The sequence below is a fragment of the Anas platyrhynchos genome, chromosome 2, assembly GCF_047663525.1.
Source record: "Anas platyrhynchos isolate ZD024472 breed Pekin duck chromosome 2, IASCAAS_PekinDuck_T2T, whole genome shotgun sequence".
NCBI lineage: Eukaryota > Metazoa > Chordata > Aves > Anseriformes > Anatidae > Anas > Anas platyrhynchos.
This window is the reverse complement of record NC_092588.1, coordinates 34,550,108-34,565,603: the sequence shown is the minus strand read 5'-3', so window position 1 is coordinate 34,565,603 and position 15,496 is coordinate 34,550,108. Positions and strand designations below refer to the sequence as shown.

At 37.7% G+C, this 15,496-nt stretch overlaps 1 protein-coding gene across 3 annotated transcripts in view; it reads right to left on the bottom strand.

Annotated features, from left to right (window-relative positions):
- The window catches only part of NCOA2 (nuclear receptor coactivator 2), a 197,874-nt gene that overhangs the window by 83,091 nt on the left and 99,287 nt on the right, over positions 1-15,496 (bottom strand). The window contains exon 4 of one of the 3 annotated variants that reach the window (XM_038173626.2): positions 12,913-13,010. The exons of the other annotated variants lie outside the window; for them this stretch is intronic. The gene's annotated coding sequence lies outside the window, so the exon portion shown is untranslated. The remainder of the gene's footprint in view (positions 1-12,912; positions 13,011-15,496) is intronic. 3 annotated transcript variants of the gene reach the window in all.

Below are 15,496 nucleotides of genomic sequence, written 5' to 3'. Positions count from 1 at the left end.
CAGCGTGATGAAAGCTGTACATTCCAGAGATCATCTCTGAGCAAGACTCAGATGGCGGCCTAAAGTTCAGAAGAAAATTAGGCTGGGGAATCCCTTCCTTTCTTATGCTTCCCAAGTAATACCTGAAAAATGTAGATCAGTTGGGTGTTTTTCTAGAGAAAAGCAAGCACAGAGATCCATGAAAACCTATCAAGCATTCAACGACATTTAGGGGAAACATCTCCCTCCACTCTTCCTCCCTAGGAAAGGGCACAGGAATATATATTCATTTTTTCTACCTAATCATTTGGGCTTACTTCAAAGCAAACTTTATTTTTGCAGGAACCAAAGTTTCACTGGTAGATCCACCAAGGCATAGCTCAATTCTCCTTCCATTCACACTGATGCTGTTCTGTAGATATTCCCCTATGCTTACTATTAGCCTTCAGAGGATACATTAAAACTAACCTGCCACCATAAACATCTAAACTCCATCTTTCTGTGTTTAAAGGGAACAAAATTGGTACAATTATTATGAAATTAGTATCTTCTTCTCCCCATATTAAACACAGTAAATGGTTCCAAGCAGTTTTTATTATTTTTATTTTATTATTTTATTGTTTTTATTTGCATTTACAGGCCATAATATCTTTTTCTCAGCAGCATTGTCAGCTTGCTCTTAGAATGAATTATCTTTTCCTTTGTACTCACCAAAAAGTTTTTTTCTGGAAATCTACCACCTACTACAATATTTGTTTTCTGCTCTCCTGATGTCTACATTAAAAATCACATTCAATACCTCAAAGACAGACTCTACAACTCCTGTATTTTAGATGTCTGTGCTCTGGAGTAGGGTGCAAAATCAAGAGTTATGTACCTTGAAAAGTGGAGAGCTAGATACTAATGATACTGGGCAGTCTAAAAAAATATCTCACAAGCCAAAACGAGAGTCACTTAGCACCATCCAGTATTAAAATCAAAAGGATATGCACAAAAAACATACATTTTAAGGGAGATTAGGGTCTGACTGGGATACACATATTTCTGCTGCTTTCTTGGTATTCAAAAATCAAAATCCTCTCTTGAGTTAGAACAAATGGAGAAGAATCATCTTTTAAAAGCTGTGGATAGATAATCTGCTGCCCTGCTCGCCCATAATAGTTTGTACTGACTAGAACAGAGATGGAGATTCAGTTCCCTCTTTGCAGAGGGCTTTCAAGCCTGCATGTTTAATCATGCAGAACAGCCTCAGAGGTGGTAGGTTAACTGCTTGCTGAAGCTGGAAGCAAAGACGCTAATTAACTCTTAGGAATCTTTAGACATGTATTCAACTAAATTCACAGGTAAGTAGTACAAAATTTCTTAAGAAGCAAGGGACTCAGGGTTGAATCACTTGGACTGAGGAGGGTGGCCATCCTGTCTCCCTTCTCAAGAAATGACGCTAACAAGTCAAGTAGAGCCAAAGAGATTCCTCATGTATTTTGAAAAGAAAGCAGCTATCTCAATTTTCTCTTCATGAGCTAATTTGTGTTCCAGATATATGCATACTACTAGATGAAGATCTCTGGACGGTCTAGGTATCTCCATGACTTCAATGAAGTGTAAGAAAGGAACTCAACCCACATTTTCTGATAGAGATTACTTCTGGGCATATGTAGAAGCAGAAAAGAAGGCATCTAGGAAATTTTCATGTGAAAAGGGAAAAAGTCTAATGAATTAAGGACTGTATTAAGGATGACAACGTACAAAAAAAATCTGTGGATCAAGAACAGCGGGATTGCCTATAGTGTTTTTTAGATGCTGCTCTCTCTCCACACACATTAATTTACCCATCCTGAACTTTCCTGGTTACTCGTTATTAGTAATAGTATTGTAATACTGAAAAAAAATCATAACATTACATAAATTCAGACTTTAACAGGATGATTTAGTAACTTTTAAGGTTGTTCTAAACATTCTTAGTTTCCTGAACCATATGGAAAGTTTCTCGGACAGGAAAACAAACTCCCAAACTTGAAATCTAACCTTTTCCAGGAAATGTCACAATTCAAAACTGAAGCTGCTGAGAGTAGAATGACAAGTTCTACTTGTCATTCTCAAAAGTTTTATTCCAATATACCTCCCCTATAGGGAACTACCTTGGATTGGAAAGCAACATTGATCATGCTTCTCTGTTTTTTTTATACACCTCTGCAGGAATTTCCAGAAAGAAGTAAAGAAATTGAACAGCTCAGTTCATCTAGTGTTTTAAAGAAACTGAAATGAAATATCATCTCTTTCATATGTTTTCAGAAAAAATTTGCAGCAAAAATTAAGAAAAAGTTGGTAAGGCTTATTTAGCTTGGTATAGACTAGGAAAAGAATTAATCAAATCAGATTAAAAAATAAAAAATAATAAAAATAATAAAAAATAATAAAAATAACAAAAATTAAAACCAACAGTAATCACTGAATTGAGGAGAGAGAGAGAGAAATCCTTTTGTTAAGGAAAAAAATGACAGGAAGGTAGGTCAGATAATGAACTAAAACAATGTTTACTTGAAACAAAATGTCTTACAAAGGTGAATTAAAGTGAATGTCTTGCAGAATGAACTGTCATGCAAGATCAGGTATTCCTTTCTTTTATTTTGTAAGTTATCTGGGAGTTGTAGTGTACTCCAAGATGCAAACATAATCCCACTGTGGGATTAGTATTTTGCCTTCAATGGTGGTAGCAACTATATACATATAGTTGAAAAATATGTATACAGTTTTCCATTTGTGCTATCAAAAAAAGACTGCAATTATAAGTAAGAGCTCAACTTCTAACACCAGCTCAGATGCCATTCAAGGTTCAATTCCACTGGGCATCAACTGAACAATGGAAAGATTGCATTCACTGCAGCATTTTTATAGAAGGAAGGAGACAATTACAGAAATGGTACTGTTATTACTAAAAATAGCTAGAGAACTAATTCTAGGCTCCAACAGATGCCCTGTGCAAACAGGACATCTCAGGTAATTAATTTCTTACTTTGCATTTATATTTAAAAATAAAGATGTATTTTTCTGTTCTCTCTGCATGATCCTTAAGGGTCCCTTCCAACTCAGGATATTCTATGATTCTATGATTCTATGAAAATACCTGTGTATTTCTGCCTATTTTTTTTCCCAACTGTTAAATGTAAATCACAATTCAGAAAATTAAATGAATAATCTCTTGGACAGTGCACGTTAGTAATGACAGTCATTGAGACCTATTCAGTTACTACCAGATGTTGGGAGATTGAAAAGACAGAGCCTGAAAGAGGTTTCAATTCATTTTTTTCGTGTTATCAGTAACAAAACAAAAATTTCTGCTCTCATTGTGACAGCACATCCGCCTTCACAACCCCCACCAGCAACTGCTCTAAGTTATAAACACAGAGAGAATTTTTAGCCTAATTATGAAGCAATAGCAAACATGGTATTTTACAAGACAGTTGTCTTTCAAGGGGAAAGAAATAAAACAATGTTAACCCTGAAATAAAATATGAGTCAATAAAATAAGTAGAGGCCTCATGAAGGATGAGACAAAGAAATCTAGCACAAATCAGTTGCATGAATTTGTAACGTCTCCTCCACTTTTCAAATGCCACCAAGGAACATGGTGTATTGGAGTAAACCTTCCAGCACTGATCCTCAGCATCAATGAATCCAGTTAATCATCCAGAGTTAATGCAGAATAAGATAATGTGCATTTTATCTCTTATCAGTGCAGGCCATCTTCCAAACAAGGCCTGTTAAACTGTCAGATTTATTATAAGCCCAACAAATGCAGTTAAAGAATAAATGAGGATTACACCTTCAAAGCTGCTATTTCAGTCTGAAAAGTAGCAAACAAAGGGTAACGTACCATATAGCAAAGAATCAGGTAGCAGTACCATACTGCTACCCTTCCAGCACACATGTAGCTAGTGTAAGTACCAGTGCTAAATATAGAAGCAATTTGTTCAAGTCACTGTTTTGGTGAGTAATAAACAGCAAAGAAATACCCGGTTTCCTTGAAAAAAAATATTACAATTTAATGAAAATTTTGGCTAAAATTTTCTCTAACAGCTCAGTTTACCAATATAAACAGCTCATATTTCTGTGGTTAATTACAAAGTCAAACATACATCCATTATAATTCATTTTTTTCCTGTGAAGTTCTTATGATTAGAAGCTTTCAGTCTCAGTTTCAAAATTACTGAGGCACCCTGTGTAACACTAATTCTGGTACAAGCCAGAGTGAAGTTGGAAGTCACATGTAACTTGTGATTCTTCATGTTTTTTCTTGCTTATGAACTCTTTTTCATTGGGTGCATTTTTGTATCTGAAAATATTTAACGGTGGTATATGCTGTAATCCACAGCTCCTTTGAAGAAGGCAATAACGGCAAGCGCTTGATAGCAACTTTCCCAGGCCTGAAAAGGAAATCACTGTCAGAGACAGGATAAGATCCTATCCCAGAGACTGCAGCCACTGTAGCCTAAGGACAATCTGTTAGTTGTGACCGGCAGCAGTTCATGGAGATGGTTTGAAATACACTTCAATTCCCAGCATTTGTCATTGAGAAAGTGTCAGAATTCCCAGAAGCTGAGGGATCTGGCTTGTGCCTGTGCAGCTCCCTATGTGGCTGGGGATGCTCCGGTTCCTTGGGAACTGGCTTTCCCTTGCACTGGTGTTCAGACAAATCAAGGGACACATGGATACGGGTTTGCAAATAAGTAAAAAGTTGAGTAGAAAATTCAGGAGCAAAAGAAAAGCGATTGCACTGTCTGCTAATATTAAACTAAGGCAAGATAAAGACACCACTAAAAAGTCTGATTGGGAAAAATACAAAGCAATATTAAACCACCTTCCTGTATACACACCTTGGTGTAAGTAAGCAAGTGTTCTACAAACATCTTCTTATACCCATCTAAAATCACCCAACGCACGGGGCTGGGACATACCCCAAAAGAAACAAAATCATTCTGTCAAACCAAGTTAAGATGTTCAGCACCTAAGTTGGCAAAGTTAACCTCATATTAAAAATCCAAATTTTATTCAAGGGTATACTCTTTTGTTTTCCTTAAATCCACCACTACTTTCACTGCAGATGAAACTGCCTAAATCTTTGTCACTCTGCAATGGTCACACAGTATATAGTGAAAACAGACAAAGTTTCTATGAGGAAGGTAGTAGTAATAAGTTAAAAAATCTCTAAAGTTATCTTTATTAAGTGCTTGTATTGAAATCTGATGTGCACCCCTGGTTCATCTGGCAGTAGCCTTTTCTGTCTGAAAATAGCACTCACAAAGATACAATTTAATTTGAAAGTGAGACTATTAGAGGTAACATCAAAACAAGATTTATGGTAATTTTTACTAAATTCTACTTCATGCTTGAACTCCACAAACTAGAACTAAGAAAAGATATCATTTATTAGAAAACATTACTATAAGAGAATCGAACACTGGCTCCGACACCTACCTCCTGCTCGTATTTTTGCTCTACCTACAAAAAGACCTAATAGACTATAAACAAATGTTTAAACTGAAGGCTCCTTCCTCAACAATATCTTTTCTCTTACTTCTGTGTAATGGCTTTAGAGTGGTGTGTTAGACAGTAACAAGAAGACATATTCCATTTGCAGACTGAAAGCCAATAATGCTCATGAATTTTTTAGCTAAAAGACACTTCAAGATGCCACTGGGAAGACCGTCTAATAAACACATTAGGCTGCAAATGGGCAGCAGCAGCTCTTTAACACATGCTATAACAATCAAATAAATGGCTAACATTAACGTTCAGTGTTAGGCTGGTATTTCATAGGTCTTTCTTTAAAATCCACCTAAGTCTTAAAAAACAAACTTTTTTTTTTTTCTCAGATACTCAAAACCACAGGTTTGAGAAACCCACAGCTCTACTTTAGATGTTACCCAAAAACACTCCCAGCTGACATCAGCAGTGTAAGATGGCTCCTACCTTCTGTATTCCCATAGGCGAAGTCTCTTAATATAGCCAGTCACTGAGCTCCTTACAGATTAGCCTGCATCAGCCACCTCTAATATGCCCAGAAATAGCAAGACTAGGATTTAATAAGACAACAGAGAAAAATATCATAGGAAGAAAGTACTCTTTTTACCTTATGTACCAGAGTTTTACTCCACTTCCACTTTCAAAAAGGTCTGTTTTCACCTTTTTCACCAGGAGTACCATGTGGTACTACTGAAGAAACATTAATTGTTCAAGACTCTGCATTGTAATTTCAGACCAGGGATTTTACTTCTCTCTCATTATCAAGAATTATTTCCAATTCTTAATATTTGACAACAAAATAAATACAGCTAAATATCACCAAAGTTTCCATTAAAACATTGCATTAAACAACAACAAAAACACAATGACAAAATGTTTTTTAATATATGCTAGTCACTCTTGTATTCTTGTGTTTATGGTGGGTAAATAAGGAAAACAAAACACAAGCCAACAAAACAAAACAAAACATTTTTTAATAAAACCATTTAACTTTCTAGGTTGCATTTGATACTTATTAAACAATGTCTATAAAAAATACTGCATGTTCACTGGAAAAGGAAGAATCAAAATTCTTACATAAGATGTTTATTTAAGCTAAAGTTTTTCTTGTATTTCACATCTATTAATAATTTTACCTAGCAAACTGATTTGGAAACAGTATTTCAAATCTACTCCAATTTGAACTAAATATTTGTGAATATCAAAAGAAGCTGACAAATGAAGCAAATGTAACAGCATAGAACAATAATATTATAGGAAACCCAGTGTTTAAATAGCCTTCATTTCAACTTGAAGGCACTATTTTTAACAGTGAATTAAGCAAATTTTGACTCCTACTGAATCCTCTTTGCCAATCTCAGTTTCAAAACTGCTATTTTTCCACTTAAATTCCCACGTCAATGTTCCCCAAAAAGCAGAAAGTAGCAAGTGCAAAAGCAGACAACTGCTCTCACAAGTTTAAGGCACTGTGTGAAAACACAAATCCAGGAACGTTTTGCAATTTCATAAATATTACTGATACGAAAGTATGCACTACTTACAATACCAGTAAGCTTACACAGTTCAGTGTGATTTTCAAGATGCCTATCTTAATAGTGAGAAAAAGTTGACAGACCACAATAGACAAAGGCATTTACGCATCTCTGTGTCATGTGCATATCATAAAGGTTTTAACTCAAGTTAGCTGCTTGTCATATATTAGATAAAATATATTCCATTAATAACAAGCTCAGGAAACTGGGTCCCTTACAAGTAAAAAGTGAAAAGCAGAGGGTGAACCAGAGAAAACAGCATGACTTTTCTATATCAGTTGTATGTAATAATGAACAAAATTATCCAACAGATCATATTTGAATTTGAGTTCTATCATTTATCAACTCCAGTTTCAATGACTTCACACTGGTCCTCCTGGTCACTAGGATCAGCTTAGCATCTCTACATGGCTGTATGACTCAAGAGCTAACACTCAGCTACTGAGCTAAGTATAACCCAAGCTTGCACTGAGCCTCAGCAAGAGATGCTTGTTCTGCATGCCACCTTTCACAGCTCTAACCGGGTCATCAAAATCATGTTCCTCCAGTCTCAGATTAGGTACTGGTATTGAAAATACATAATCTTACTGAAATTTTAGCTGCAGTTCAGTAGTCTAGTTCTATATATCATCTCTTGTACCTAATCAAGAATCAAACTCATGGCTCAAACTTGCACTCAGCTGCAGCACTAAGATATTTGTTTTTGTCTTCTACCAAATTGCCTATTTGTATGAAGCACACTGAAACTTCAGGTCATTCATCTGAATGCCAAGATGCTAAATACCAAGCACTTAATTAAAACTGTGATTTGCAGGAAGTGTAGCTAAAACATTACCTAAAGTAGTTCTACATATTTTGGTGTTGTTATCATGGTGAAAAAATAACTTACCTTACATATACTTACAAGATACACCTGTATACTAACACACTTTTCCAAATAGTTATTGATAAGCTCATATGCATGCATTTAGTTTAACAGTTTGTAAGAATATATTAGAATTTAACAGTGGACCAGTCAAATGCATCTATATTCAATTTAAATATATCCTTGTACTCAGCTTCACAAATAACCATGGGCATAGGAATGTTTACAGCTGCTTGAGAGGTAAATTCAGCTTCACATCTGGACATGGTCCTGGGCAGCCTGCTCTGGGTGACCCTGCCTGAGCAGGGGGTTGGACCAGGTGGCCCCCAGAGGTCCCTACCAACCTCGGCCGTTCTGTGGTTTTATGGTGCCCTCCATCAGTCAGGAGTCAAGCTGGTGCCCATATGAGGTTCAGAGCTCTGCACCACTTACTGAAATTATACACCCAGGTCATCCTCTTCTGTACAATGACTGGATTGGCCATTGCCTCTGCCTCTGAAATGAATTTAGAGCAGGAAAATTCAGTGCCCTCCTCAGCTGAAGGTGGCTCAGCTTGCTCAGCCCTGGTCCTGGGGAGTGTCCTGATGACAGGGATGCAGTCCTGGGTGGCACTGCCATGGGAGACAGCAGTCCTAGCTTTGGCCCCATGTCTGACCCCATATTTGTGTGAGAGGAGTAGCTAGCTCCCCTCAGCTGGTGCTTTCTGAATCATACTCATAGCAGTATCCTCCACTTACACTGGAGCAGCAGCATAAGAGTTTGAAATTAAAACAAACAAACAACTCTTATTATTTAAAGCTTGACGAACAATCCAGTTAATATGCACTCGAGTGCATACTACCTTGATGGCATATGCACTATGGGAGTGCATACACTTGTATCAACTGCCAACATGCAGAAATACGTATTTTTAATCTTAATATGGATGTATATTAAAGTCTTGTCAAAGATATTGAGAGCATTAACTGTACAAGTTGTGATTAAGCTCAGAGATACAAATTCATAAAATAAATGATGTCAGAGCCACACAAAAGTTTGTTGCAAACACATATGATGTTCTAGGTAAAAAAATAACTGGATAGAAATATAACTGTCTACAGCAGTCTGTACACCCTAACCAGGTATGTTCTTAATAGAACCATAAGTTCAAAAACTGATCTGTGAACACAAAAAACAATTATTAATGACTTCAAATTCCATGTTTATATCAGTCTTCATTCATACTCTTCTATATGCCTCAGTGAAATACAGCAACTATCAATAGCAGAAGAAGAAAGTTTAATTGTAATCTTTAACCATCTAAAAAGAAAACATAACTAATAAGAACCTATTTGCTTTAGTTAGTCAGCTCTCAGGGAATACAACCTTGTGGGCACAAACTTCATATCCACAAGCATATGGAGAGGAATGCAGCCTATGACCAAATACAACATATGTAAGAGTGGCTCAACACATCAAGTTAGAGACTAAAATTTATGTAGTGGTTTGTCTGACATGGAAGTTAATAGAAGATGTTTTGAGAAAAACTTCAAGACAACTGCAGAATGACCCTTTCCTCTATTTCTGAAAATTGGAGGTTCATGAGCCATCTTGGCTCTGGTATCCTGCCCCTCTTCTTTCCTCCGAACTTGTCTTCATTTGTGCCTAATTTATTCTTTAATCCATATGCATAACTTTGGTTTCCCCACCACTTCCAGGCAAAACCCTATAAGCTTGCCATAGCTCTGTTAACAGCAGAAATGGCATTTTGGAAAAAAAACGGGGGTATATTATGACTCAATTGAAATAAATCAGAATTTTATCACCAACTTCACTGAAGCTTGGATTTTCCTTCTAGCCTATGAGAGGAAGATGTCAAACTGTTATTTCGCTCTTTTGTATAACATAAATCACTCCATGGGCCTGTCACAACTATGCTGGAATCCTGCAGCCCAAGGAAAACAAGGCTGCTCTACAACTAAAGCTGACTGTTACCACTCATTTTACTCTCTTCATAAAAATAAACTGAAAATAATTTGCATTAACAATTAAACCATTTATGGTAAAGAAGAATAACACTCGTAAGAAAGAATGAGTGTATATTCTGTGTATTTTTAATTTTGGAATATAATTAAATATAGTTACAAAAGTGGAGAATAAATATTCACTGCATTCATAAAAGTGGTTGATCAGAAGGCTGCAATATACTGCCCCAAAGTGCAAAATAGCATGCATTTAAAGCTGGCTGAACTGGAAAAAAAAAATAAAAAATATTACCATGAAGTTTTAACAGACATTTCTTACTGACATCTAGTATTAGATGGTTGCTTAATCACAACATGACTGTGATTAAGAAATGAGGAATCATCATTTCTCATTCCTGAGTCTTCTGATATCAGAAATAAGAAAAAAAGAGCAACACAATATCTTATGGTTTGTTTGGGGACAGCATGTATAGTAGATAATGAATGTGAGGAATAAGATTTGAAGACCTCAAGCTTTATCTGCTATGAATAATTTTTTAGTCCAATTCAGACTCTCTTCTAGGCCTGCCAGAGCCAAGTGGGTATGAGTCAGGAATGGCAACCAGGAATCCAGCAGGATGCCCTCAGAGGTACAACGATCATCAGCTTATGGATGGTGTTCCCCTGCACTCTGCTCTCTTATGAGCTTGGCTTGTAGACCCATTCCCCAGTCCTTAGCTCAGCTTTGTCATAATAATTATGGGGATATTTTACCATAGTGCACTAGCAAATGTATTCAGTTTATTAATGAAGGAGGTTTTGATCATCAAGGCTGTCTTCACACCTGTCCTCATTTCCCCCCTGTCCTGGTTACTAACACAACATAAATAATATGGTGCTGCAAAAAATAACCAGCCAGCTGACTTCAGCATAGCATTTGTTATTAAGTATCGTGGTTAGACCTCTGGAGTGAAAAGCCATTTTCAAAGTAGTTCCCCAGCTCAGATTTTCCAAGAAGTATTTTTGTTTGTTTGTTTTCTTATAGCACAGTATATTTTGCAACGCACTAATGCATTCCCTCCTACCTTATACAAGAATGTTCCCTTACAGAGATGGCAAACAAACAATCAAACTAACTAAAGGAATGAAAGAAGACAGCCGCATCTTTTGATTGTTACCAACGCAACCTTTTGCCTGTTAGCATACATGAATTTTGAAGTGTGGGTAAAAGGCAAAATAATATTCCTCTGGTCAAACATAGCACTTGAAGTTTTCGATGGGCTACATACCATAGTTAAAGAATTAGTTATAAAGGAAATATTGGACTTTTGAGCTTTGTGAGAACCCAGAGCCATTTAAAAAGCAGTCTATCCAAAAGGCTGATATTGTTTGAAGTTTTTTTCCCTTAGTATGTCAAATACAGGCAAATACGAATGATTGCACCAGCGGTAAAGTTCTATTTTCCCCCAAAACATAGCTGCCACCCTTGCAGCTAGTGCTGCTCAGCCCCCGCTCTCTTGTGAGGTCTTCCGCAGCGAAAGAAAGGAACCCCAGGCAGCAGGGAGAGGAAGTTTCATTGTTCTGGTGGCTTCTCCGTTTGCTGCCAGGAAGGCAAGGGGCTCGCCGGGTGCTGGCCAGTGGTGCCGCATGCTGGGCCCAGGCCCAGGCCCACGCTCCGGCCTGCAGCAGGGCCGCGTTTCCAGCAGCCCGGCAGAGACAAAAGAGGGCAAGCAAATAAATAGCGCCGGCTTGTTTGCGTTTCTGTCTCTGTCCTCACAGTATGAAGTAAAGTAGCTTCAAACGCACGCTCCGTTAATCTGGGAACCATAATATTTTCCTTCCCCCTCCTATCTCAAAGCAGCACGAGTTTTTCAAAGTCCTGAAGAAAATAAACTACGGCATTTCCTGTGTGCATTTAATTAATTATTAAAGGGATCTGACGCGTGATAGTCACCACCGCTATTGCAATAGGGATCCGGGAAAGCACACGTTGAGTAAGCTGCCAGTGCACTGCAGTAATGACCTGTTATACCTATCCTTGCAAGCCTGCCGTTAACTTGGGAGGCAACATTGTAGAGAAGTTACAATCAGTGCTCCCACGCGAATCCCAACATCTCATTTTATCATTTTTTTGTAGTGCAGGATCACTGTTATTGCTATGAGGTAAAGCACAATGCTGGGCTTAATGCCGGGTATGACAGGAAAATAAAACAAACAAGCTTTCAATAACTTCCCAGGCAGGGGAGACAGCACACCATCTTCCCTTGCTGCAAGTAACATTTTTTCAGGGGATATTATTATTAAATTCATCTGCAAATTTAAATGTTACCCTCCCAAGGTTAACAGAAAAGTAAATACTGCCAAGGTATTCAATGACATCAGCACGCATAACCATGAGATAAATACGAGGTCTGAAGATTAACTGAATGTCATTCTGTTTGCGGGGTCACAGACTTGTAAAGAAAACTATTAAGATTAGAAAATAGAGAAAGTTATATAACTGCAAATGTTTCCATGTGTTTTGTCTACTTAAGCTCTTGGTCAGAAAGAGAAAGCTTTAGAGCAAAAATGTCTCAGTCTGACTTCCTCTGTACTTTTTCATGTGCATAGAAATTACTGAATACTGAATGGTAATTACTGCAATGAAAAAGGCACTCGTGGGCTCCACCTCCTCTTGACAGTGGGAAAATATAGATGGGTTTGTGTATTATTCTGGACGCCAGAAAACTTGCTTACAAAAGTATTTCCTGCACACTGACTAAGATATATTTAGCCACATAAACCCATAAAACTGTCACAGACAACCACAAGTACACCTGTAGCCATTAAAAAGGGGGAAAACTACTGAAACTGGAGAACCAATTTTACATTATTTCTTTATATTTGTTACTTAGAAACAATAGCTTTAAACTCCCTTGCTCAAAAAGAAATTAGCTGTTCCTCCCGCTCCCCAAAAGCAACCTCCCACCCCTAGCAAAATCCAGAAACCTCCGATGAACACGCAGGGGCACAGAGACGTGCAGAAAGAGAGCAGTAAGGACAATGAAGTCACAGCACTTCAGAAACACACCTTGTTGTCTTCCAGCCTTTGCAGTTCAAGGCAGATCCTACTAGTTTTCCTGCGTCTTCAGATCAAGATGTAGATAAATCCCCCATCCATCACACTTGCTTTTTATTAAAAACAGGAGAAAAAAAACAGAAAAAAGAAAAAAAAAAAAAAAAAGCAATTACCAGTAAATTTACAGCCTTAAAAATATCAGCTCTGCATTATCCCAAACCAGTGTTATGTCTCGATGTAAACCAAAGCACATGCTGAGTGAGGACGTGCGCACACAGCAGCTTATCATCTCTGTCATCTGCTTCTAATGACAGCTGACAAACTGGCCGCACTAATCCTTCCCTAACTGCTGATCAGAGAGAGCTCCCTTTGACAATCCAGCATGGTGGAGTACTCGAAAATTCCTCCTGCTTCTGTTCTGTTGCTGCTCTAAAAAGCAGTTTCCTTTTCATTGAGATAATAGCTTTTTCTGCAGTCACGTGGTGCCCGGGCTACATTAGCAGCGCTTTATGATAATCGTCAGAGCAACTCCCCTCCCTCCGATCTTCCGATTTTTCAGGGTCCGACTCCTGAAGAAACCCGAACCCACAATACTCGAGATCCTTTCTGCATCTTCCTCCATTGACAAGCAAATCGGGCTGCTGATGCAGAGGACGAATGCACGCGCCCTCTCCACTTCTTGCATCAAAACTAATTAACAGATACGTTTTTAGGCACTGCCTTTGCTGGGGCACACACACTGGTCATAAACACGTCATATGGGACTAAACTGAATATTAAGCATGCTTAATACCAAATATCTGTCATGCTAGATTTACTCTTTTTCCCCTAGAGTACTTTACTTTTTTTTCTGTAATTTTATTTCTGCTGCAATAAATACTCTTCTCTCAGCAATAAATACTCTTCTCTCAGCAACATCCTATGGCTTAACTCCTCCAGGCACTGAACTATCATGCAAATACAAAAAAAAAAAAAAAGCACAAATAACAATTTTTTTGCTACAACCTCCAGCCCAAGTGCTTCCTTTTTTTTTTTTTTTTTTTTTTTTTTTTTTTTTTTAAAGCAAGATAAATGACGTTGCTTTAACTCAGTACCCTGACAAGCATCTGAAGCACTGCCTGCCCAACAGGGAACAAGAGGGAAACACACCTAAGCTTCAGCTTCTGAGTTCCCATCCCTCCTGTTTACACAGCGCCAGATCCCAGGTGGGTTTGCACCTGAAATTGCAACTGTTCAGGGGTTTTCTACTTGTAAAAGGCAAAGCATATACACAAAAGGCAAAGTATATGCACAAACACCTCTGACATCACAGATCAGCAATCTTTCACCTTCTATTTCAGCGTTGGGATTTGCAAACTCTTTAAGAAAGCTTTGGATGAAGCATCTTAAAGTAATTTTCAAGCCCACAAAACAACTTTTGCAGCTTTGCATCTACTCTGTTCGGATCTTAATGAGGAAACAATTATTTTCTTTTCTCCTTCTATTTCCATCACCTCCCATTATCCCACATTATTTTCCTTAAAGACAAGACTGATCATAAACTTATGGCTTCTCCAGACACTGAGAAGGTAAGTGTTAGAGACTGGTTGTAGCCATAGGGGAATAAGGTGGAAATTGTGAGGAACTAATGACTATCCCACACAATCCAGCTTTGCCCCATCACCTTTTCTCTTCACTCCTCTCTCTAGGGACAAGCTTATTCAGTAGCAGGCCCTGTTCAAGGCTCTAGGGAAACCCCTCTCCCAGGCCACGACCAAGTAATGGGATGACCTTTCTGGGGCACAGGAGATAGAAATTGAACAGGAACGGGAACAAAGACCCCTCTCTGCAGCAGAATGAATCCCTTTTTCCAATTTTTCAAATCCTTTTTTCTTTTTTATATGTTTTAGAGATGATCTGTGAGAAAGACCCAAAGTCCAGAAGTAAAAAACCTGATTCAACAAGGAGACTACATATCACCCTACATTCACCAAACGTAAACATACATGCTAAACTGAATATTAGTATTTTCATAATAAGTTTTCTCCTAGTATGTCTTTCTATCCCAAAGTGCCACACTGTATAGGGTAATTAAAATGAACATTATTTTAAGCTACATACACCAATAGAATAAGAACTGTTTTGCAATCTCTACTTTCTTTTCTCAAAGCAAATCGTCACCAGCATTTTCCATGTTAATTAACTGAAAGAAGGAGCACCAAAAATATTGTCTAAATTAGCAAATGACACAAATGTGGAAAAATCTCTGAAAATTACTGACAGCTATTTGATAATCAATAAAACATATTAATAAACAAATTTTATAAGTAAAATCAGCTTTCCCAAGAATATACACAAACTACTGCAGCTGTGAACTACAGCCTAAGAAAAACGCAAAAACTGGGAGCACGCCAGTCACACACCAGAACTAGAACTGTACTGCTGATATTTGCAGGAAACATGAGATAAAAATTCAAAGACAACACAATATGGCGAGCACAAACACAATAATGGCTGTGTTAGGGAAGGAATTACATGTAAATAAAAAGGAGAGAACAGAAGAGGATTGTTACAGCCATAAAGTGTGAATTAAAGACTGAAAGAAGTGGAAGTATAC